The sequence below is a fragment of the Aythya ferina genome, assembly GCF_964211825.1.
Source record: "Aythya ferina genome assembly, chromosome: 3".
Classification (NCBI taxonomy): domain Eukaryota; kingdom Metazoa; phylum Chordata; class Aves; order Anseriformes; family Anatidae; genus Aythya; species Aythya ferina.
In genome coordinates, this window is record NC_140298.1 from 119,168,793 (window position 1) to 119,193,440 (window position 24,648).

Genomic DNA, 24,648 nt, shown 5'->3' on the forward strand with positions numbered 1-24,648 from the left:
TTGTAGAATGCCTCTTAGAATCATGGAATCATAGAATGGCATGGGTTGGAAGGGAGCTTAAAGACCATCTAGTTGCAACCCCCCTGCCATAGGCAGGGATGCCACCCACTAGATCAGGTTTGCCAGGGCCTCATCCAGACTGACCCTGAACACCTCCAGGGATGGGGCATCCACAGCCTCTCTGGGCAACCTGTGCCAGTGCTTCTCCACCCTCTGCGTGAAGAATTTCTTCCTAACATCCAATCTAAATCTTCCCTCTTTCAGTTTAAAACCATCCCCCATTGTCCTACCATTATCTACCCAAGTAAAAAGTCCCTCTTCACCCTTTTTATAAGAACTCTTGAAGTATTGAAAGGTTGCGATGAGGTCCCCCGAGAGCATTCGCTTCACCAGGCTGAACATCCCCAGCTCTCTCAGCCTTTCTTCCTAGGAGAGGTGCTCCAGCCCTCTGATCATCTCTGTGGCCCTCCTCTGGACCCACTCTAATAGCCCCATATCTTTCTTGTGCTGGGGGCCCAGGACCTGGACGCAGCACTCCAAGGGGGGCCTCACATGGGCAGAATAGAGGGGGAAAATCACCTCCCTCCACCAGCCACCCATGCCCCTGCTGGTGCAGCCCAGGATGCAGTTGGCCTTCTGGGTTGCAAGTACACACTGACGGCTCACGTCGAGCTTCTCATCCACCAAAACCCCCAAATCCTTCTGCGCAGGGCTGCTCTCAATGAGTTCTTCTCCCAGCCTGTACTCATGTCTGGGATTGCCCCGTCCCAGGTGCAGCACCCTGCACTTGGACTTGTTGAACCTCATTCGGTTCACGGGGGAACACTTCTCAAACTTATCCAGCTCTCTTTGGACAGCATCCCTTCCTTCTGTTGCTCCCCTTCTCTGGTCATCCCTTTTCCAAGCTGTCAACTGACCAAGGCCTTCTCTGAGGTGTACACTCACCAGGATCAAAACTAACAGTTGGCCTCTGCCTGTCATTATTTATAAATCTTAGGTTTCCAAATAATTATGAATATCAAGAATAAGATGCATGCTTCTACAAGAATAAAAACAACCTTGCGGGCACTCCAATCCTGTATAAGCCAGTCCTTTCCCCCAGTCACAAGTCACATTCAGTAGTTACCTCTGAAAATAAAAAGTTGATTTACAATTATAGTTTACAATTATACAAGTTTAGTCTCTAAAACCAGTTTTGACAGGTGTTTCTTTAATGTCCGATTCATTTGTTCTACTTTCCCAGAGGAGGAAGGATGCCATGGGGTATGAAACTACCATTTTATTCCTGAAGTTCTCATTAATCCTTGTAAAATATATGGAGGAAAATGACTCCCTTGATCTGAGTTTATATTTTCAACAATCCCATATCTAGGGATTATTTGTTCTGGAATTACCTTTGTCACCTGAATATTAGCTGTCACTGATATTGAAGGAAAAGCTTCTACCCATCCTGACAAACGGTCAGTTAAGCTAGCAACTTAAATCGGCCTACTTTACGTTATTCAGTAAAAGCTACCTGGAAGCTCTGAAAAGGTCAAAGTCCTGGCTCCCATCCACCCAGAGGCTGTTTCCACACAGCCTTCTTATTCACCCGTTGGCGTGTTATGCAACTATTATACACCTGCTTAGCTTTATTTCAGGTACAAGAAACAGATTCATTTCTACTCCTATTTGCAAGGACAATTCTTCAGCCTTTTCATCTGCAATTCTGTTTCCCCATTCGATTAGGGAGTTTCCCTTTGATGTCCTCTCACATGCACCATAGCAATCTCTTTTTCAGATTTTCCAGAATCTGTCTAATTGATTCTTCATGGACCAATTCTTTTCCCTTACTGTTTACTAAACCCCTTTCTTCCCAAATAATTTCCAAATGTATTTACCACCCCATATGTATATCAACAATCTGTATATATAGTTCCCTGTTTCCCTTGTAACAACTTAAATGCTTGATTTAATGCATATAATTCACAAGTTTGAGCTGGCCGATTAATAGGCAGTCTTCCCACTTCCTCAGCTTTCCCATCTATTCCTTTAACAATGGCATAACCATTGCATAGCCTTCCTTGTATCATCCTAGAAGATCCATCTGTGAACAATATTTCCCCTTCATCCAAGGGTACATCTTGTAAATTTAATCTGATCTTTCTTTGCTCATTTCTTAGACTTAAGCAGTTATGTTCCACATCCATTGGATCTACACTTCCCTCTGACAAGAAGGAGGCAGGATTCAAAACAGATTCAGGAGTTACAGTTAAATCATCCTTTTCAGTCAGGACAGCTTCATATTTCAGTATTTTAGAGTCTATCAGCCACCTTCCTGCTTTCTGAGTAAGGATGGTCTTCACTTGGTGAGGCGTAACAACACTCCATTGCCCCCCAGTGGTTAATTCTTTCCTGCTCTCTTCTACCAGTAAGGCAGTTGTTGCCACTGCCTCAATACACTCGCCATTCCCGGTATACAGCATCTAATAATGTAGACAGATATGCTACCGGTTTTCTTTTCTCATCCCATTCTTCGGTTAAGACCCCCAAAGCAGCACCCTCACTTGCAGTTATGAAAGGATGAAATGATTTCTTTAGGGCAGGAAGAGCTAAGACTGGTGCTGTCATCAGATCTTGTTTTAACTGTTCCTCTATTTCTTTTTCTTCTTCTGTCCAATTCAATGCATTGAGATTTTCCTCCAATAATTTGAGATATAACTTCTTTGTTGTCTGCGCATATGCCTCTATCCAAAATCTGCTATATCCATTTAAACCTAAAACTTTTCTTAATTCTTTCTTTGTTCGAGGTAGAGGAAGTTGCACAATTCCCTGAATCCTTTCAGGGTTTATTCTCCGTCTGCCCTCAGAGACTAGCTTTTCCAAATATCTGACTTCTTTTTCCACATATTGTAATTTAACCTTAGATATATTTGGCCAATGTTCTCTTATAAAAACTCAAGAGTTCCTTTGTGGCTTCTTTTACCTTTGATTTTTCTACCCCTAGATATCAACAAATCATCTACATATTGTAACAATGTCACCCCTTCTGGGATCTGAAATATTTCTAAAATCTTTCCCAATAATCGGTCAAACAATCTGGGGGATTCAGCAAATCCTTGAGGCAAAACTGTGCAACAAACAACAAAGTATTGTTGTTCACGGCCTGTTTCTGGGTCTTCCCATTCAAATGCAAAAATATCCTGACTTTCAGGATCCAATGGGCAAGCCCAAAAAGCATCCTTGAAATATGTAACAGTGAACCATTCGTGCTCATAAGGAATTTGACCCATCAGGGTGTAAGGGTTAGGAACCACAGGGTGGCGTTTTCATACTATCTCTTCAACCTTTCTGAGGTCTTGCACCAATCAGTACAAATCGTCTGGCTTTCATACTGGTAAAACTGGAGTGTTATAAGGTGACATACAAGGCTCCAAAAGCCCATCCCTAATTAAAGTTTGCGATACAAGATTCAGGCCCATTTTTCCTTAAAAGGCATAGGCTACTGCCATTGTTTCACTATTCCACTCCCTTCTTGAACAGTTGTTTTAAAGGAGCTATATTAAGTTCCCCACAATTTTCTTCCCTTACCCTCTTCTAGTTAGATTCCAGGGGCAGAAGCTGATTGGTTCAGCCCAGCAATGATCAGACAACAGCTATATATACATATGTATATAAAGCAAGTGAGCTGTTTGGGGATGAAGCTGGTGAGGGGCCTGGAGAACAAGTCCTACAAGGAGCGGCTGAGGGAGCTGGGCTTTTTCAGCCTGGAGAAAAGGAGGCTCAGGGGTGACCTTATCGCTCTCTACAGGTACCTCAAAGGAGGCTGTAGCGAGGTGGGGGTTGGTCTGTTCTCCCATGTGCCTGGTGACAGAACGAGGGGGAATGGGCTTAAGTTGCGACAGGGGAGTTTTAGGTTGGATGTTAGGAAAAACTTCTTTACCGAAAGGGTTGTTAGACACTGGAACAGGCTGCCCAGGGAAGTGGTGGAGTCACCATCCCTGGAAGTCTTCAAAAGACGTTTAGATGTAGAGCTTAGGGATATGGTTTAGTGGGGACTGTTAGCGTTAGGTCAGAGGTTGGACTCGATGATCTTGAGGTCTCTTCCAACCTAGAAATTCTGTGATTCTGTGTGCATACATGAAAAATGTGCAATAGGTGACCGACAACGAGCCCAGGAAGCTCAATCCTTGGGACTGGAGGCTTGGTGTCTCCCCAGCTCTGGATAACCAACCATTCCAGGAGTCACTCCAGGTCTCGCAGATTGACACTTAGGACACGTATTGGCCACAAAAGTGGCTACCCATTGCTTTCCCAATGGGGCTCCAACCAGACAGGTGGAAAAAGTTTCTGAGGTATAGCAAGACCCAGGCACGTTATATCTTGGCTTGGGGCTTTAGCCCGGATTACCATATGTTCTGTTGAGGGAATGCGATGACCCAGGCCAACCTGAAAAACAGCCGGGGGGGATCAGGGGTGAAAGACAGCAACTGGGAGAGAAACTGGAGTGATAAACACCCTTACAGACACTAAGGTCAGTGAAGAAGGAGGGGGAGGAAGTGTTCCAGGTGTCAGAGCTGAAGTTCCCCTGTGGCCTGTGGTGAGGACCATGGTGAAGCAGGCTGTCCCCCTGCAGCCCATGGAGTACCACGGTGGAGCAGGGTTCCATGCTGCAGCCCGTGGAGGAGACCACGGTGGAGCAGATGGCCCTGCACCGACGGAGGCTGCCACCTGTGGAAGACCCCTGCCAGAGCAGATTCCAGGCCGGACCTGTAGCCCATGGAGAGGAGCCCACGCAGGAGCAGGTGACCTGGCAGGAGCTGCTGCCCATGAGGGACCCAGGTTGGAGCAGTTTGCTCCTGAGGGAAGGACCCCGTGGTACGGACCCATACCTGGAGCAGTTCTTGAAGAGCTGCTGCCTGTGAGAAGCCCACACAGGATCAGTTCAGGAACGACGGCATCCTGTGGGAGGGACCCCGCGTGGAGCAGGGACAGAGAGTGACCGAGAAGGAGCAGCAGAGACGAAGTGCCACAGAGCGACCACAACTCCCATTCCCCCATTCCCCTGTGTGAGATATGTTCATCTGATTTGTGTCAGTATGGAACAGTGCTGGGGCCGCGAGGTATGATGAATGTGACCTTCTGTCTTACATACCCTTGTATAACTGCAAGTCTAAGAAAAACAGAATGGTTAATGTATATAGTTCTTGTACCTTGCAAAAGAATATTTTAACAATTCGTGTCAATAGAGAGCAGTTCTGTCTGTCTCTGGGTCCTGCACTGGCAATTTAATTCTTCCACAGATGTGGTTTCTTCCCTTTCCTCCCAGTGTCCCAGTCTCCCCCTCATTATAGTCAATTTATCAAATCTTCAGAAATATTCCTCAAATCCATGAGCCTATTTGCTTTTGTTATTCCGAACTCTTATTCCTAACAGTTACAGTCTTTTTGCCTTCTTTGTGGTTGATTTAGCACTGCTATAGATGTGACTGGAGTGTCCCTGTGAATGGCCTGTGAGGAATGTTTTAACAACATGTGAAGTGTCAATAGAGAGCTATTTGTATTTGTATGTCCTTTCTTTGAAGTCTCTGATGTCTGGGGGTTTCAGAACAACTGCTAACAACTGGTGGCTGTTATGGCTTCTGAATGGGACACTATGCAAGCCCCAGATATCTGGCCAGGTGGCCAGGAGATCAAGGAGAAGAAAGAAGCTGAAGGACGGCTAGAAGACAAAACTTGCAGGGAACACTGTGTAAGCTTTTGACATGCTGCCAAGGAGTACAAAGGGGAAGGACAAGAAAAAACTTGGAGAGGAAGACTACGAGTCTTCAGCATGAAAGACCCCCAGAGACACCCAGGGGGACCACCGGAGACTGATATGCATGCTCCAGTAGGAGGGTTTGGATCCCGGAAGCTAATTATAATAACCTGGTTTTTTTTAGAAGTAGTAATGAATACGTATCAGCCTAGGAGCATAAAAATCAGCTACTTGATGTAACTGGTGTGCGTCTGGGTAGAGCGGAGACTCCCTACGCACCCAGCGCTGTTTGCTTACCTCTATTCTTTTAGTAAATTGTAAACTTTGATTATAATCCTATTTTGGGACTGAGCAATTTATAACACCTGCATGTCATGGGGGAAGGAGGTGGAGGAGGTTGGATGGGGAGAAGGCGTTTTTGGTTTCTTTCCTTTGTTTCTCACTTCTCTAGCCTGTTCTTTTGCCTGTAATAGGCAAAAAAAAAAAAAAAAAAATTATTATCTCCCTACTCTGAATCTGTTTTGCCCATCACAGTAATTGTTGAGCAATCTCCTCATCCTTATCTCAAGCCTTGAGCCCTTTGTATCCTATTTTCTCCCCTTTTTCCTTTGAGGAGGAGGAATGAGAGTGGCTGAGGTGGAGCTCGGCTGCCCATTTGAGTAAAACCACCACACATAACTACCTCGGTAGCAACTAGAATGTGAGCCTCCTCCGCTATTTTTCCTACCCGGACTGCTTGCATTTGTAACTTGAGTTTCATGAGTTTCCCCGTGACCGGTTGCTCCCCTAGACCCCGCACCGGGCTTAAAGTTCCGTTATGTTTTCCTGGGTTGCCATGTATAATACTGACCTCCGCCCCAGCGTCCACTAACGCCCTAATCAGTTGCTTGTTTATTTGGGTCCACCATGTAGTACAAAGGATAAACAGCTGTGGGTGCTGTCCAGTTACATAATTGTCCATAAGTTCTGGGGTGATTAGTGTCCCAGTGGGGGTCTGTCAGGGGAACACAAAGAATTTATTAATGAGTTAGCTTGTTAACATACCTACCCCAGGGTGATGACAAGGGTACTGATGTGCACAATGCTTTTCCCAGTCATTGGTGTCATAGATACTTAGCCAGGTCGTGGTCGGCATCCCGTTGGTGCGGTAGGCATCAATGTCTTGCAGGTTTCCCTGTGGAGGTAACATTAACCTCGGTTGATGTTCCTGCCCCCCCCCACTCCCGACACAGAGCAACTTGCTCTTTTTATGGGTTGTGCCCCTGCATAACCAAGGTAAACGACCTGATGTGATCTTCTTGGACTTTAGCAAAGCTTTTGACACAGTTTCGCATGGGATCCTACTGGACAAAATGTCCAGCATAGAGCTAAAAATAAATAAATAAATCATACGATGGGTGAGCAATTGGCTGATGAGCAGGGCTCAAAGGGTTGTGGTAAATGGGGTAACTTCTGGCTGGCAGATGGTTGCTAGTGGGGTCCCCCAAGGCTCCACTTGAGGGAGTCAGTCCTCTTCAATCTTTTTATAAACGATTTCGATGTAGCAGTAGAAGGTGTTTGGAGCAAATTTGCTGATGACACCAAGCTTGGAGGAGTTGTAGACTCGGATGAGGTTGGAGAGGCCTTGCAGAGAGACCTGGACAGATTGGAGAGCTGGGCGATCACCAACCACATGAAGTTTAAGAAGCGCAAGTGCCAGGTCCTGCTCCTGGGATGGGGCAACCCTGGCTATACGTACAGACTGCGGGACGAAACACTGGAGAGCAGCCCCACAGAGAGGGGTCTGGGGGTTGTGGTTGACAGCAAGTTGAATATGAGCCAGCAGTGTGCCCTGGCAGCCAGGAGGGCCAACCGTACCCTGGGGTGCATCAAGCACGGCATCGCTAGTTGGTTGAGGGAAGTGATTGTCCCACTCTGCTCTGCGCTGGTGCGGCCTCACCTTGAGGCAGTTCTGGGCACCACAGTACAAGAAGGACAATAAACTGTTGGAGAGTGTCCAGGGGAGGGCGACGAAGATGTTCAAGGGCCTAGAGGGGAAGACGTATGAGGAGCGGCTGAGGGCACTTGGCCTGTTCAGCCTCGAAAGAGGAGGTGTGGTGGTTTTACCGTGCTGGGCAGCTAAACCCCACAACCGCTCTCTCACTCCCCCTCCTTTAGATGAGGAGGGAGAGAAGTAAAGCAAAGAACAACTCACGGGTTGAGATAAGGATAATTTAATTAAAGGGAAATAATTATAATAACTAAATAAAGACTACCATGAACTAAACAATTTAACTAAGGGGAAATAAAAAGGGAAAGGGAAAGGGAAAGGGAAAGGGAAAGGGGAAAAGGGAGGGGAAAAGGAAAAATAAAAAGAAGGGAGGAAAGCAAACAAACAAAATAAATGAAGGCTATATGGAAGTGCAGAGGAAAGAAATTACTCTCTACTTCCCACAAATGAGCGATGATTGACCACGTTCTTGAAGCAAGGCCTCAACGCACGCAGCCGGTGTTCGAGAGGAGGACCGACGTCTTCTCAACGAGAGCCCACCCCTCCCCTCTTCTTCCTGTTTCCACCTTTTATTGCTGAGTGTGACATCACATGGTATGGAATATCCCTTTGATTGGTTTAGGTCAGCTGCCCTAGTGATGTTTCTCTCCTCACTTTTTGCCCACCCCCTAGGAGGGTTAGAGAAAGGCCCAATCTGTGCCACTTCTGCTCAGCAGTAGACACAACACTGGTGTGATAACACTGCTGTTCCAGCTACAAGTACAAAGTACGGCACTGTATGGGCTGCTGCCGGGAAAATTAACATTCCAGCCAGACCCAATACAACCTCCACCCCTTATTCCATAACATTTGTGTCACACTCAGATCCCCATACTTTAGCATACAAGCATTCTCATCATTATTCCTTGTCCTTTAACAGGACAAGGATTTAACAGGACAGGATTAATAGACAGGTGTATCTTTTCATTCCATAGGTCTTTCTTGGAAAATGTTCATAAGAACTGTTGACGATTAGGTCTTCATCTGCCAAAGTGGCCACTCAAGGCAGGCGGAGTTGGATGTCTGGACACCAGCACCAGCTTAGCTCAAGTCCTTGTTGCACTGCCCGGCTCCTTGCAAAGTTGACCTGTCGTTGATCCTACAGCATCTTCCTACAACATATAACTTAGACTACAGATTAGTTTTCTCTCAATGTCAAATCTCCTTGAGGCACACACTTGATATCCCCATTCTTTTGCATGACCCACCAGGTATACCCTGGTCCTTGGGGGAAGACAATCCCATGAGTGGGTTTGCCTTTTCCCGAGGCAGGAGCAACCCACACTGCCTTCCCCATCCACCTTCCTATATGCACTACGGGAACTTTAGCTCCTTTCACAGTGTGTAGGGGTTTTGTTTCGGCAGGACCAGCATGGCTGTCAGACCCCCTATTGTTAACTAGCCAAGTGGCTTCTTGTAGATTTGTGTCCCATTGTTTCCACGTCCCAGCACCTAATCCTCGTAACATAGTCTTTAACAGTCCATTGTACTTCTCAACCTTCCCAGAGGCTTGTGGGTGATAAGGGATGTGGTACACCCACTCAATACCATGCCTCTTTGCCCAGGAGGTAACAAGATTGTTTCGGAAATGACTCCCATTGTCAGACTCAATTCTCTCTGGTGTACCATGACGCCACAATACTTGTCTTTCCAGGCCCAAGATAGTGTTTCGGGCCGTGGCATGGTTTACAGGGTGTTTCCAGCCACCCAGTAGTTGCTTCTACCATGGTGAGTATGTACCGTTTGCCTTGGCGAGATTTTGGGAGTGGTCTGATATAGTCAATTTGCCAGGCCTCACCATATTGAAACCCTAGCCATCTCCCCCTGTTCCAGGGAGATTTTACCTTCATGGCTTTCTTGATTGCAGCACAGGTCTCACACTCCTGGGTAACCTGTGTGATGGCCTCAATGGTCAAGTCCACCCCTCAATCACGAGCCCATCTGTAAGTGGCATTCCTCCCCAGATGTCCTGATGTTTCATGGGCCCATCAAGCTACAAACAGCTCACCCTTACGTTCCCAGTCTAGGTCCACCTGAGCCACTTCAATTTTGGAAGCTCGATCCACTTCTTCGTTGTTCTGATGTTCTTCAGTAGCGCAACTCTTGGGCATGTGGGCATCTACATGACATACTTTAACTTCCAGGTTTTCTACCCAGGCAGCAATATCTTGCCACAGGGTAGCAGCCCAGATAGGTTTACCTCCGCGCTGCCAGTTGTTCTGTTTCCATTGTAGCAGCCACCCCTACAGAGCATTTGCATCCATGCGTCAGTGTAGAGATACAGTACCAGCCATTTTTCTCTTTCAGCAATTTCTAGGACCAGTTGTATAGCTTTCACTTCTGCATCCTGACTCGACTCACCTTCCTCTTCCATGGCCTCCACAACTTGTCGTGTGGGACTCCACACAGCAGCTTTCCATTTCCTACCACATGGCAGGATCCGTCAGTGAACAACACATACTGCTGTCTTCTGGCAACTCATTGTATGGTGGTGCTTCTTCCGCACAAGTTACTTCTTCTGTCGGTACTCCGAAATCCCTGCCCTCTGGCCAGTCCATAATCTCTTCCAGGATTCCCGGGCGGTTGGGTTTCCCCATTCGAGCCCGCTGTGTAATTAACGCTACCCATTTACTCCACGTAGCGTCGGTTGCATGGTGTGTAGTGGGTTTTTTCCCTTTGAACATCCAATGTAACACAGGTAGCTGTGGGGCCAAGAGGAGTTGTGCTTCTGTACCAACAACTTCTGAAGCGGCTCAAATCCCCTCATATGCTGTTAATATTTCCTTTTCAGTAGGGGTGTAATTGGCTTCTGATCCTCAATAGCCTCGGCTCCAGAAGCCCAGAGGTCAGCCTCGAGTTTCTCCTGGGGTCTTCTGCCAGAGGCTCCAGGTGAGCCCATGCTCCCCAGCTGCAGTGTACAGTATGTTTTGCACAGCTGGTCCAGTACGGACAGGCCCAAGGGCTACTGCATGAGCTATTTCTTGTTTGAGTTGTTCAAAGGCCTGTTGTTGCTCGGGGCCCCACTCAAAAGAGTTCTTCTTTGGAGTCACTCGATATAGAGGACTCACAAGCTGACTATAGCCTGGCACATGCATTCTCCAAAATCCCACAAGGCCTAGGAAAGCTTGTGTTTCTTTTTTGCTAGTTGGTGGAGACATAACTGTTATTTTGTTGATCACATCCATTGGAATGTGGTGATGTCCATCCTGCCATTTTACCCCCAAGAACTGGATTTCCTGTGCAGGTCCCTTGACCTTATTCTGTTTAATGGCAAAGCCAGCTTTCAGGAGAATTTGGATTATTTTCTTCCCTTTCTCAAAAACTTCTTCTGCTGTGTTTGCCCATACGATGATATCATCGATATACTGCAGGTGTTCAGGAGTATTCCCCTGTTCCAGTGTCATCGGGATCAGTCCATGGCAAATGGTAGGGCTGTGTTTCCACCCCTGGGGCAGTCGATTCCAAGTATACTGAATGCCCCTCCAAGTGAAAGCAAATTGTGGCCTGCATGCTGCTGCTAGAGGAATAGAGAAAAATGCATTAACAATATCGATTGTAGCATACCACTTGGCTGCCTTTGACTCTAGTTTGTACTGGAGTTCTAGCATGTGTGGCACTGCTGCACTTAGTGGTGGCGTGACTTCATTCAGGCCTCGATAGTCCACTGTTAGCCTCCACTCGCCATTGGACTTTTGCACTGGCCATATAGGACTGTTAAAAGGTGAATGAGTCTTGCTGATCACTCCTTGGCTCTCCAGATGGTGAACTAACTCATGGATAGGAATCAGGGAGTCTCAGTTGGTGCGATATTGCCGCCGGTGCACAGTTGTAGTCTCAATTGGCACTTGCTGTTCTTCAATCCTCAGCAATCCTACAGCAGAAGGGTCTTATGAGAGACCAGGCAGGGTAGACAGCTGCTTAATCTTCTCTGTGCTCAAGGCAGGTATGCCAAAAGCCCACCGGTACCCTTTTGGATCCTTGAAGCACCCTTTCTTGAGGTAGTCTATGCCGAGGATGCACTGAGCCTCTGGACCAGTCACGATGGGGTGCTTTTGTCACTCATTCCCAGTTAGACTCACTTTAGCTTCCAATACAGTTAGCTCTTGGGATCCCCCCATCACTCTGGAGATAGAGGTGGGTTCTGCCCCTTGGTGGCCTGACGGCATTAGGGTACACTGTGCACCTGTGTCCACCAAAGTTTTATATTTCTGCAGTTCCGGTGTGCCAGGCCATCGAATCCACACAGTCCAGTAAATCCGGTTGTCCCTCTCCTCTACCTGGCCAGAGGCAGGGCCCCACTAGTCCTGGTCAGTTATCAATTAATTCTTCCAAATGTGAAGCAGAAGTCTCTTCGTCAGGGTCAGGAGTAATACTATCCCTTCTACTGCCTCTGGGGGACTGCCCAACAGAAACTGGGGCAGCAATCCTCCTAGGGGCCCTCTTTGTTGCTGTTGTATCTTTCCGTAGCTCACGTACCCGAGCAGCTAGGGCTGAGGTCGGTTCACCGTCCCACATCCTCATATCTTCTCCATGATCACGTAAATAAAACCACAAGGTACCTCGCGGTGTGCGTCCCGGATTCTCCCTTGTTTGAGCCGGAGACTGCTGGTGCTTGATGGCAGAAAGACTTTTCCGTCTAGGTGAGGTTGAAGCTATGTGTTCATCTAACCGTTGGGACAGTCTCTCCACAGCTGAAATGCAGTCCCGTTCTGGGGCAGAGAGATTTTCTTCATATTTATGAAGTTGATTGGACACGTTGTCCACAGTTGGCCCCATCCCCTCCTCCCAACCCATTGCTGCCATTGTGCTGGCATGTGTTCGGGGTGCAGCCCGTACAAACTTCCGCCACATGGACGTTGTGCATTGGACTTCATCAAGGTCTTTAGGTGCCTGGGCATTGTTTAAATCACTATAAAGCATCTCCAGCACAGCTAATTCCCGCAGCTGCTGGAGGCCCTTATCCATAGTGGTCCATTTGCTTACTTGGTATACAATATCCTCTTTATGGGGATACCTTTCTTTCACAGCTGTTAGGATTCACCTCCAGAGGCTGATAACTTGTGCCTCTCTCCCAATTACTCTATCAATGAGCCTTTCTCTAGAGAGGGGTGCCAGCTGCTTGGCTTCATTGCCTTCTAGCTGTTGGGTATTGGCCCCACTATCCCAGCGTCGAAGCAGCCAAGTGAGGATGTGCTCACCTGGATGACGACTGAAGTCTTTTCGTATTTCTTGCAGCTCACTCAAGGATAGAGACCGAGTAGTTTCTGATTCATCTATGATTTCAGTCTCTTCTCCGTGATGTTGCCGTGATGACGCTGCTTTAGAGCTGCCTGCCTTTTCCTCTTCTCCCACATCCGTAGGAGGAGCTTCTTCCCTTACTAAACGACCTGATCTCCGTTTCCACTGTTTTGTCTTTACTATAGGGGTGACCGATACCATAGATGGTCAGTCCTCTGGGGTGGTCAAAGTGTGTGCTGTCTCATCATCAAATTCAGGAACCTCCCTATCCCCTTGAGGGTGCTGGGCAATTTTAATTGACATCTGATAGGCGTAAGCCAGACCCCAGCAGACTGCAGCAAGCTGGTGGAGTTCTCTAGTATTGCCAGGGTCAGGGCATACATCTTTCAAACATTCTACCAGTTTTCTTGGGTTTTGTACTTGTTCAGGGGTGAAATTTAGAATCATTGGAGGAGAAAACCGTGATAGGTACCTGCTCAAATCCCCCCACACACCTTGCCACCCACAACTACTTTGTCTGGGGACAGGTCCTTGGATAATATTCTTAATAAATTGCTTTACCTTGGTAAAGAAGACAAACACTAGACCTAGTAATAGGAGGATAATATCTGACCAAGGGTATCCCAGATACTGAAAGGCTGCTGTAATTAGCCCACAAGGAGAAAAGTAGAAGGCATCACCCCCAATATTATTCACTGATTGACTGTTAAGGGCAAAAAAGAAGGCGCTGTAATTCTTAATATTTTCAATAAGATAATCTCCATGAGACCAGGAAGATAACAATGCCGGGCCTGAATACCAAACAAAACTGAAGGCCAGTATGTTACAGCACAACATGATAAAAAACCCAAGCACAGACTTCAACACTTTCTCCAATTGGACGTAAAGGAAAAAAGAAAACAGAGAGTGGACTACATACAACATAGCCACACAGAAAAGTATTACCAGAAAACCGAGCATTATGACTACCAATATGTTAGTTGTAAATACTTCAACCAATGCTATTGTTATCTCAACCCTCGAGCCCCACGTTGGGCGCCAAAAAGGACTGTGGTGGTTTTACTCAGATGGGCAGCCGAGCTCCACCACAACCGCTCTCTCACTCCCCCTCTCCTCAAAGAGGAAGGGGGAGAAAATATAACAGAGAACTCAAGGTTTGAGATGAGAAAGGTTTAATTAAAGGGAAAGGGGATGGGGAGGAAAAAAAAGAAACAAAAGAAACAGTCAGTCCGCGCGCAAGCACAGAGAGAGGGAAGAAAAAAATTATTCTCTACTTCCCATCAACAAGTGGTGTTCAGCCACGTCCTGGGAAGCAGGGCCTCAAAACGCGTAGTGGTTATTCAGGAGGAACAGCCCCCTCCCCCATGAGAGCCCCCCCTTTTATTGCTGAGTGTGACATCAGGTGTTATGGAATATCCCTTTGGTTGGTTTAGGTCAGCTGCCCTGGCAATGTCCCATCCCCATCACTTGCCCACCCGCAGCCTGCTGGCTCCTGGGGACTTGGAAGGAGTCCTGATGCTGTGCCAGCACTACGCAGCAATAGACACAACACTGGAGTGATACCAGTGCTATTCCAGCTACGAGTGCAGAGCACAGCACTGTGTGGGCTGCTGCAGGGAAAAGGTGACTCCAGCTCAGACAGATTCAACACATTGGCAAAAGCAGTTGGGGTAGCTAGGAGCTGCAGAGATCTTTGCCAGGCTCATGAGTAGGAATGGCTCATGGAAGCGTAGGCACATCTTAACCTAGGACATATACCTAATAACCACAGAGTTAAAATCACTGTCTAAATCCGCATAGGCTGCTGCGTTAATTGCTTTAATGGCATCAGAAAGAGAACAGCACCTGAGTACTAAGTTTATGAATGCAAACAATAATCCCCCCCCAAAAAAATGCCAAGTTCCCCACAAATGCTCACCTGCTCGCAGACCCCACTGGCCTTTCTGCAAGTGTGACAAGTATTGCTGCAGGGAAACTGTTCTTTTGCCAGTGTCATTTCTTTTCCCATAGCAGCTGATAAAACTGGTCCTTTCTAATGCTGCCTTTGCTCTTCATCTGGCACTTGGTCTTGATCTTTGCGGTATGACTACTTCTTGCAGGAATATTTTTCTAGTTTGCTTTAAGACAAAGCTGGTGTAAATATTTATGGCAAGAAAGGAAGAGGACTTTGACTTTATCACACAGCAAGGGAATTGCTGAGCAGCGGCATAAGAAGCACTCCTTAGTTCACCTAACGCTGTAGCAATTACATTTAGTTTTATTGACATGGTTAAATCATAATCATTACAAGAAGATTTTGTGGTTATCCTCGTATTATGTTCTTCTAAAATGCAAAGCACTTGCAGTTTTTCCTTCATACCAACTTAGCCTAACATTTCTCCAGTTCAGCGAGTGCATTCTGCTTTGTAACAGTGTGCCATGAAGCAGGGATTTCTCCTCTGCCATGAAATTTCCCATTGTAACATTGTTCTAGCTTTGTCCTGAAAGAAGACACAAACCATTTCCAGTATGCTTGCATGGATGGATCAGGAAGAATGCTCCAAGTGGAAAAGGGAGGTCCTGCATCCCGGTATCTCTTGTAGGGGATACGTGTGTCTTCACCAATCCTGAATAAGCAGTCACTTGAAACAAGACTAGAACAAATATCAATGACTAGGTTGTCTGGTTTATGGCATTTAGATTCTCTCTTTTTATACCATTTGCGTCCTGACAAAACTTGTGGACGATGGAAGACAACCTGGTGGTCTCCATCATGGTTTGGCATAGTGTTAGTGCAAACAGCCCCACAAAATGGACATCGCTCCTGGCACCCTGCAAACTGCTCAGCCAGTATTGTGTGAGGCTGCCTTTCAAAGGAATTCATACAAGCTTCTTCAAACTCTTTCCTGAGATCATCAATAATGGGAGACAGTGCTTCTGTCATGGCATTATTCAGGAACTCTACGTCTGTTATCTCCTGATGTTCAATGCCCTTCAGGTCACTCCTGGACAAGCTTAGCACATCTCCGAGTGCTCTGCAGAATTCATCCAGCCAAAGAGAGATTTTATCCTTTCTGTCTTTTCTGTCTTTGACAACCATGGTTGATGCAAAAACAGCTGACTGAATGTTTTCATAGTAACGAGAGAGGGATTCTCTTAAAAACATCTCTAGCCTTTTGTTCTTATCTAAACAGTACGTCTCAACTTTTGTCTTAATGTAACTATTTAAAAAGTCTCCTGGGGAATCAAGATAATAAATGAAATTTTCAAATTTTTCTTCTTCTGCTAGGTATTTCAGCATGTAATATTCCAGAGTGGATCTATTGCCTCTGAAATCTGGAAATTTATCCTTCACGTCTCGAGCTATGTCAAGAGCTGTCTTCTCATAGATGGCGTGTCGAAGAGCTGGGGCAATCTTGCTGCACAGGAAATCAGCAAATGTTGTGATACAAGAGGCTCCTTGGCAGGAAATCTGGAAACATTTGAAGAAGTCTTCTCTCTTGCTCTCCAGGTAGACGACTGGATCATTTGCTTTACTGAATGCTTCATGCATGTCTTTAAACTTTTCTGCTGCCATTCTACACAGGTACAGTGATAATTCCATTTTGTAATCTTTATTAAAACTATATTTTGCTGTGTTAGGAACAGAGTCCACACCTTTCTCCACTTCATTTAGTATTTCATGAATAAAAGTTCGACTGTAATCCATTTTGTCCTTTTCCTTCTTCTCAATGTTTGCCTTCACACGCCTTATGATGCTCTCTGTAATGCAGTGCATGTTGTTCATATAGGCTTCATCGAAACTCTTAGAAAAGATGCGGAAGCCTTTTTTCTTAGACACATGTTTCTCCATGTCAAGAGAAAATGTATTATTTTGGTAGAAATTCAATATTTGTTTAACTACATTAGGCTCCTTAAAGTGATCTAGAAGGACATTTTCTATGTCCACATCGATGTCCACCTGTTCCAGAGGGAGAGTAGCAGAGGACACTTCAGTAACCCACTGCATCCAGAGTGAATTAAACCAGTTTCTCAGTTCACTTTCACTTAATTTCTGGCCTTTTAGAGACAGGGCCAACTCTCTGCTCTTTCTCAGGAGCTCATTTCCATATTCAGACTTCCTCTCATCCAGTTTACTCTGGCTCTTCTTTACTTCTATAAGTTTCTCACACTTCCTTCGCGTTTCAACAAGAAGGGACTCTCTCAGTTCTTTCAGCTTCAGTTCTGTGCTGCATTTCCACTGGATCAGTATTTCATGGTCTCTGTCTTCACTGAAGAACGTTTCCATGTTCTTGGTGATGGCATCACTTCTCTCTTGCACCAGTTTTTCAAGGTGTTTTGTGGTGACCTTGCCCAACTCCCCGTTCTGCACCTTGTTTTCCAGTTTCATTTGCAAGTCTAAGATGTGACTTCTCAGCTGCCAGGTCCACTGACTAAATGCAGTTTCCAGTTTCTTGTAGGCAGCAATCTCCACTGAATTCTTGAAGCTGAAAACAAAGTTTTCATTCAGCAAGGCATTCCACAGGTCACTAATACGAACTTTCAAGCTGGAGAGCCTCAAAACGCTGCTGTGCGATTCCTTCTTGGCAGCTTGGAGAATTTTGCTCTTTAATTCCTGGACGTTCTGGCTGTAGGTGGGGTTGGGCGGTGCCATCGGTGGGTTTCCTTCCCACAGGTGAGCAAAGTAATGAATGTGGGTGTTCACGTCAAAGCGGATGACGTCGCTGAAGCAGGTGATGTCACAGAATTCCTGCTGGGCCGCAATCACAGTCATTTCATCCAGCTTTTCCTGCAGACGTCTTTGTCCTTCCATGTTCTGTTCCTTTGCGGTTATTTCGCCCACGTTTTGGTGCACAAAGAGGCAGCCTGGGGAAAGATTAACTTGCTTCATCCTCAAGAAAGCCTGCACAGCAATCTGAAGGACGTCTTGCATTTCCGAAGGATTTTCTCCAAAGATGTTGATCAGAGTCATGTTGCCGATGCCAATGACAAAGGTGGCCAGCTCATTGTCATGGTTAAGTGACTGCTTATTGGCCATCTCTATGGCACGAAGTCCTTCTGTGTCAACAACAAGCATGTAATCAAAGTTCAAATCCTCTTGGAGCTTCTCGTCCACTTTAACGAGCTGCATAAACGCTCCCCGGGTGCACCTCCCTGCGCTGACATTAAACTGCAGACCAAACATGGCATTCAGCAGGGTTGACTTCCCTGTGCTCTGGATGCCAAGCACGGAAAGCACAAATACTCGCTTGTCCCCTAGCTTCTCAATTAACCTGTCAAAGACGGCTCCAATCCATTGCAGTGGTATGTAAGAAGCATCACCATCCATCAGCTCAATGGGATACCCTAAAACCATCAGATCAGCAGCAATTTCAGGTAGTTTGTCATACCATTTTTCTTTAGAGGTTGTTGATTCCAGTGCCTCATAAATCTGCCCCACCTCTCTCAAAATATGCTCAAGGCCAATGGACGAATCATTGATTTCATTGGAAAGGGCATCTAATTTCTTCATCAATTGAGTTTTCAGGTTGTTGTTTTCATTGTTTTTCTTTAATGCCAGGATTTGATACCATACCTTATGGTACTCTCTCTTCAGCTCATCAAGGTGATCAGAGGAGATGTCGTCCATGAAGATCTTCATCCACTGCAGAAAGAATTTCTTGGTATTGTCTGGCTGTGACTGGAGAAAGTCAAGGACTGTTTTCATCAGCTGATTGAGGGGAAATGCTTTGCCTAGTTGCTCTCTTCGTATTGCAGACTTCTCCGATTCAATTTGGCTCCGATGATGCTCTATGCTCTTGTTCCTCTTTTCCTGCAAGCGAGTGAGTTCTTTGTCCTTTTTACACCACAGGTACCACAGTTTTCCCTGAAGAGGCAGTAGCTGTGATTTGATCTCAGACAACTTCTCCTTCTTCAACAGATTCACCAGCATGATTGCTGTTTCTTTGGCTGTCACGCACGCTTCTGCATCTTCATCGACTAAGAAGCCGTGCTGGAGAGCTGTGCTCAGGCATGCATTGAGGCTAACAAGCGTGCTCGACCCTTCCACTAGGTCTCGGATGGTTTTTGTCAGCTCACCCACTAATTCTGCTTCATTTCTGTTCTTGATCCCTATTCTTATGTTTTGGCCAGATCGGCCAGCTGCAATGCTGTCTTTCTCAGTGAAAAGGCAAACCAAAGGCCTCTGAGACTGCCACAGGTCATGTAAAATTTTCCTGCCTTTCTCGTTGCTCTGATCAGACTCAGAAACAAGAACCACGTTCACGGCAGAGATCTCCTGTAAAAACTGCAGCTGGGGTTCGTAATCTCTCGCATCTCCGTGCAGGTTACAGAAGGCAACAGGGCCGTTAAAGCTGTCGTCATCGCTACCACGGGGAAAATACCAGGAGATCTCCACAACACCTTTCATCAGGAAGCAGTCTTTGGTGCTGCCTTCGCAATGGCGGTGGAAAAAAGTGTCGTGTTTCTTCCTGCTCAGCAGGGCATTCAGGAGCTGAGACTTGGAAGAGGAAGGAGAGCTGCCGATGCGGAGGAAGGACACGATGGGCATCTCTGCCTGATAAATGAGTTTGTTGTTGTGACTGCTAGTGCTCGTCTGCTCTCCTGATCTCACCGTCCCTTTCCAGCTCTTCTTGATTTGGCTGAGGGACCAGAGAGGGAACTCTATCTGTGAAGTGCCCGGGTTTGGTACCAGGAGGGGTAGTGCAAACTGGCAGAAAGCGAGCTTGGATGAAAGGCACTGTCTCATGAAATCATCAGCACAATGAAAAATTGCCATCTGGAGGTCCATGGGGTGCACATGACTCCCCCTGCTTGCAGATTCAGGGGCTCCTTTGTCCAAGTCACTGAGAAAGTCATCAAAGGAATCCAAGGGCTCGTGCTCCTCCGCTGAGGTGTTTGGTGTGGGTGCAACTCCTGGCTTACTTGCCTCCTTGCAAGTCAGGTACCTCACCCGATAATCCACGGTCAGGAGCCTTTGCAGGAAGTAAAATGGTAGCTCGCTGTCCTTGCTGGGCTGGCTGTCGTGTACAGATGTCTGGTGTATTATGTGGAAATCTTCTGTGCCCATTTTTCTTGGATAGTACCTTTCAAGCCCGAGGCGCTTAAGTAAGTTGACGAACTCTGGGCTTGCAGCGGCTTGACTTGCTTTGAATTTGCTGCTGTCTGATTTAGGTTTGCACTGACTGGGAGGCTGCATGCCTTGAAAAGCATCTTCTAGGTCTTTCATTATATTGTCTTTGTTCAGGTTGCCAGATGTGTCCTCCACTTGCCCATCGATGAAGGATTGCAAATCTCTTTCCAGCATCTCCCAGTCTTTGAATGCATTGTGCTTTTCGAGGAGAGCTTTCATCTCTGTGGACCATGTGTTTTTCATCTTTTCTTTCATGAAAACTAAGCGGTCATTCTTCTGCTCAGGGGTCACCTTCTTGTTTTCAGAAGTTATGGTGAGCCCCGTCAGCAGCAGGAAGGCCTGAGCTCTGCAAACATCCTGTTCCTTCAGGCTCTGATACTCGTTATGTGCCATGTGCATTTCCTTTATCATGAAATTAATTTCTGGACACCCAAGGAGGTACTGAAAAGTGCCGCTTTCTACTTGGTATCCCGTGCTGGTTGTAACTAAGAGCACTAAGAGTTCTATGTCTTCCTGTGCCCTTTGCTGCAGAGACTGGAGCAAGGAAGAAACAGACTGGCTTACAGTGAAGGTGGCTTTGATCTTTGCCTCATGAATGGCAGATGCAGAAATTGCCAGTGTGTAGGTGACTTCCTGGATGTACTCCTTCATTTGCAGCAGTGTCGTATTGAGATCTTCAAGACTGGAAATACTGTGAGTTTGGGGAAGCGTGTGCTCCTCGTGGAAGACCCATTGCATAATGAAGGAAGCCCTGGGGAAGTCCTTGACAGAATAGATGTGAGGATCCAGCAGGCACTGCAGCAGAGATTTGATGTAGATGGTGTTTTCTGGAGAAGACTTCTGGCAAAAAGAAACAGTGTTCACCAGGAACTCCTGCAATGCTTTGTCTGACAGACATATGTTGATCCAGACACTGTGATTCTTTGTTCTGTTATTCAGACCCTGTTTAAAATCTATCAACATGAGCAGTTTCTTTTCATCCACCGTCCCCTCCCAGGTCTTCACTTGCTCCAGGAAAGCTCTGGACTCTTCTATGGCACTGGCCAGTTCCTCTCCAAAGATCACACCGGTGCTGTGATTCGTTAGAGCTTCATAGACAGCCCTGAGGCTGCTGCTCATTTGATGGGAGGCTTTAAAATCGCTGCTGTAGTTGGACAGGATTATGTCCCACACTGGGATCAGCTGAAAGCCCCGGTCGATCACACACCAGGTTGTGTTATTGGCCACAAGCCCGCATTTCCACTCAGGAAGGGAATCCGTCTCTGCTGGGCCCCCTGTTTTGGTCACATGGAGCTGAACTGCTCTGTGGGTGCTGCTTCTGTCTCTTCCCTGAAATGATGCCCCTGAGCTGGACTTTGAAGCATCCCCCTTCACTCCCCACTTGGTACTGAAGCTGCTGAAGCTAGCCCCAACGTAGCTGTTCAGTGCTTCAGATGTTTGTTGCTTCATCTCATCCCATTGCTCTGCCCTGAAACCTTCGGCACATGCTTTCCACCAGAATATTCCCCCAAAGTGGAGGGGTCCCTGGTTCACGTGGGACCCAAACCTGCTGAAGAAGCTGGCGCACCTGCTCTTCAGTAGGTGGAACCTGTCTGCCTCCTGGGTGATGCTCAGAAGCTGTTCGATGTCTTGCAGCTCTCTCAGGGCTGCATCTGAGAGGCGAAGCTGGTCCTTTTGGAAGTAGTAGGAGGCCAGAGGGATGTACTGGTACATGGTGGTGCAAATGTACGCCTGCTCCGAGCGTGACCGACGGGAGTCCTCTGACTGTGAAGACTTGCTGGAATCTACAACTGTTTCAACAATGAGCCCTGAGAACCTGTCTCTGGCAGAAGCACTGATGCTGAACCCCAGCTGCTCCATGGACTTGGTGAAAGAGGCTTCTGCTGCAGAGGAGGAGAACTCCTTCCTCTCAAGCAGCGACCCTTGCACTGGACCAGCGAGCATGAAGCCATCAGGGACCCTGATGAGTTGCTCTCGCTTTGCCAGCACATCCTCCAGGCTCTTGGTTTGGTAAATCCCCTGCAGAGCCAGGCCTCCTGATGCCCGTCTCAGGACCTCCTCGTCAGAGACGTTCTCCCTCTTCCCCATGGACTTCTCCTGCTGCTCCAGTTGCTTCCGGATGCTCACCAGCTCATCCAGCAATGCCTTCTCTGGAGGTGCCCAGTACTCCTTGGGAATGTCCATGGCTTGCTGTAGGGCCTCCTCTTTCTGTCTTATCATTTCCTTGCTGTGGCTGCGGCTCTTCTGCATTTCTTCCAGCTCCCGTAGGATCGACTTGGCTGCTTCTTGTCTCTGCTTCATCCTCTCCAAGTGCTGTTTCTGCAGCTCATCAACACCTGTTTCGTTGCCTGTGATTCCCAGGAGCCTTTTGAGTGCTTTGGTCTCCCAGTTATGCCGTCCTTCACGTGCCAGTTTAAGGTAGTCTTCATATTGTAGATGTTTCAAAGCATTTATTGACTTAACACCCAATATCTCTGACAGTTTGGGGATCCAGTATTCTTCATCAAGTCCTTCCTTCTCAAATGCTTCTGCCAGCAATTGCTTAGCAATTCGTGCCTTTTCCCCAGCATCTGCTCTCTCCTCCTGTGACTCCATGGCTGTGGAAGGGGAAAACAGACTTTTGTTACATCAGGTTAGAGGAGGCCACCACCCCTTCGAAGAGGCCTCTCCATAGTTCCCAGCCCACGGATTTCTTCTGCCCTGCTGCTGGAACCCAGCCTCGGGCACCCCTGAGACAGGCAGACAGAGACAGACAGACACACGCAACCACTGGCATGGCTGCACAAATTACGTCACTGGCTCCTCGTCCTTACAACACTCGCGCACACAAGGTAGAGAAAGGGATTGCGTGGAGAGAGGCAATCTCTGGCCCATCAAGTAGCAACTGAAGACTGAATAACCTTAATGAAGCCATCACTCTCCACATACCCTTACACTTCTGTCATGCAAAGCTACTAACTGGGAAAACAAAGATTATAAATTTTCTACAGGGGAAGACCTATGAGGATCGGGTGAAGTCACTTTGATTGTTCAGCCTGGAGAAGAGAAGACTGAGGGGAGAAATCGTGGTGGCCTCTAGCTTCCTCATGAGGGGAGCGGAGGGGCAGGCGCTGCTCTCTGCTCTCTGGTGACCAACGATAGGACCCGAGGGAACGGCATGGAGCTGGGATAGGGGAGGTTCAGGCTGGATATCAGGAAAAGGTTCTTCACCGAGAGGGTGGTTGGGCACCAGAACAGGTTCCCCAGGGAAGTGGTCATGTCACCGAGCCTGCCAGAGTTCAAGAAGTGTTCAATGAGAGTACAATGCTTTCAGGCACATGGTCTTATTTTTATTTATCTTTTTGGGTGTTTCTCTGGTGGTCCAGGAGTTGCATTCAATGAGCCTTGTGGGTTCCCTCTAACTTGCATATTTTATGATTGTATGTATCTAATACATACAATGTATGCGGGAACCCGCGGGAACGGGGTTAAGCTGAGGCAGGGGAAATTTAGGCTGGACGTCAGGAGGGGGTTCTTCACAGAGAGGGTGGTTGCACACTGGAACAGGCTCCCCAGGGAAGTGGTCACTGCACCGAGCCTGTCTGAATTTAAGAAGAGATTGGACTGTGAACTTAGGCACATGGTCTGAACTTTTGGGTAGACCTGTGCGGTGTCAAGAGTTGGACTTGATGATCCTTAAGGGTCCCTTCCAACTCAGGATATTCTATGATTCTATGATTCTATGATAATGGGAGGTGTCCCTGCCCAGGGCAGCTGATTGGAATTGGATGATTGTAGTGGGTTTACGTGGCAAGGTTTTGGTAGCAGGGGGCCATAGCGGTGGTTTCTGTGAGAAGGATCTAGAAGCTGCCCCAAGTTTGGTAAAGGCCCCACTGCTGACCAGAGCTGAGCCAATAAGCGATGTTGTTTTGCGCCTCTGTGAGAGCATATTTAAGACAGGGAAAAAAACGCTGCGCCATAAAGCAGCTGGAAGAGTGAGAGGAGTGAGGAAAATCACAGAATCACACAACTGTAGGGGTTGGAAGGGACCTCGAAAAATCATCGGGTCCAACCCCCCTGCCAAAGCAGGTTCCTCAGAGCAGACTGCCCAGGTAGGTGTCCAGACAGGCCTTGAATATCTCCAGAGAAGGAGACTCCACAACCTCCCTAGGCAGCCTGTTCCAATGCTCCGTCACTGCCACCGTGAAGAAGTTCTTTCGCATGTCAGTGTGGAACTGCCTGGGCTCTAACTTGCAGCCATTGCCCCTTGTCCGATCCCCACAAACCACTGAGAAGAGGTTGGCTACATCCTACTGTCCCCCACCCCTCAGATATATACACTGAGGAGATCCCCTCTCAGTCTTCTCTTCTCCAGGCTGAACAGACCCAGGTCTCTCAGCCTTTCCTCATAGGGAAGATGTACCAGGCCCCGTATCATCTCTGTGGCCCTCCGCCGGACTCTTTCCAGAAGATCCCTGTCTTTCTTGTACCTGGGAGCCCAGAACTGGACACGGTACTCCAGGTGAGGCCTGACCAGGGCAGAGTAGAGGGGGAG

General features: G+C 47.3%; 1 pseudogene across 3 annotated transcripts in view; it reads right to left on the bottom strand.

Annotated features, from left to right (window-relative positions):
- Nucleotides 1–7,933: 7,933 nt before the first annotated feature.
- The window catches only part of LOC311434123 (interferon-induced very large GTPase 1 pseudogene), a 28,291-nt pseudogene continuing 11,576 nt past the window's right edge, over nucleotides 7,934–24,648 (bottom strand). For 2 of the 3 annotated variants that reach the window (XR_014698897.1, XR_014698899.1), the window contains exon 2: nucleotides 7,934–22,711. The product of XR_014698897.1 is annotated as an interferon-induced very large GTPase 1 pseudogene (transcript). The remainder of the gene's footprint in view (nucleotides 22,712–24,648) is intronic. The other variant, XR_014698898.1, reaches the window with a different exon arrangement.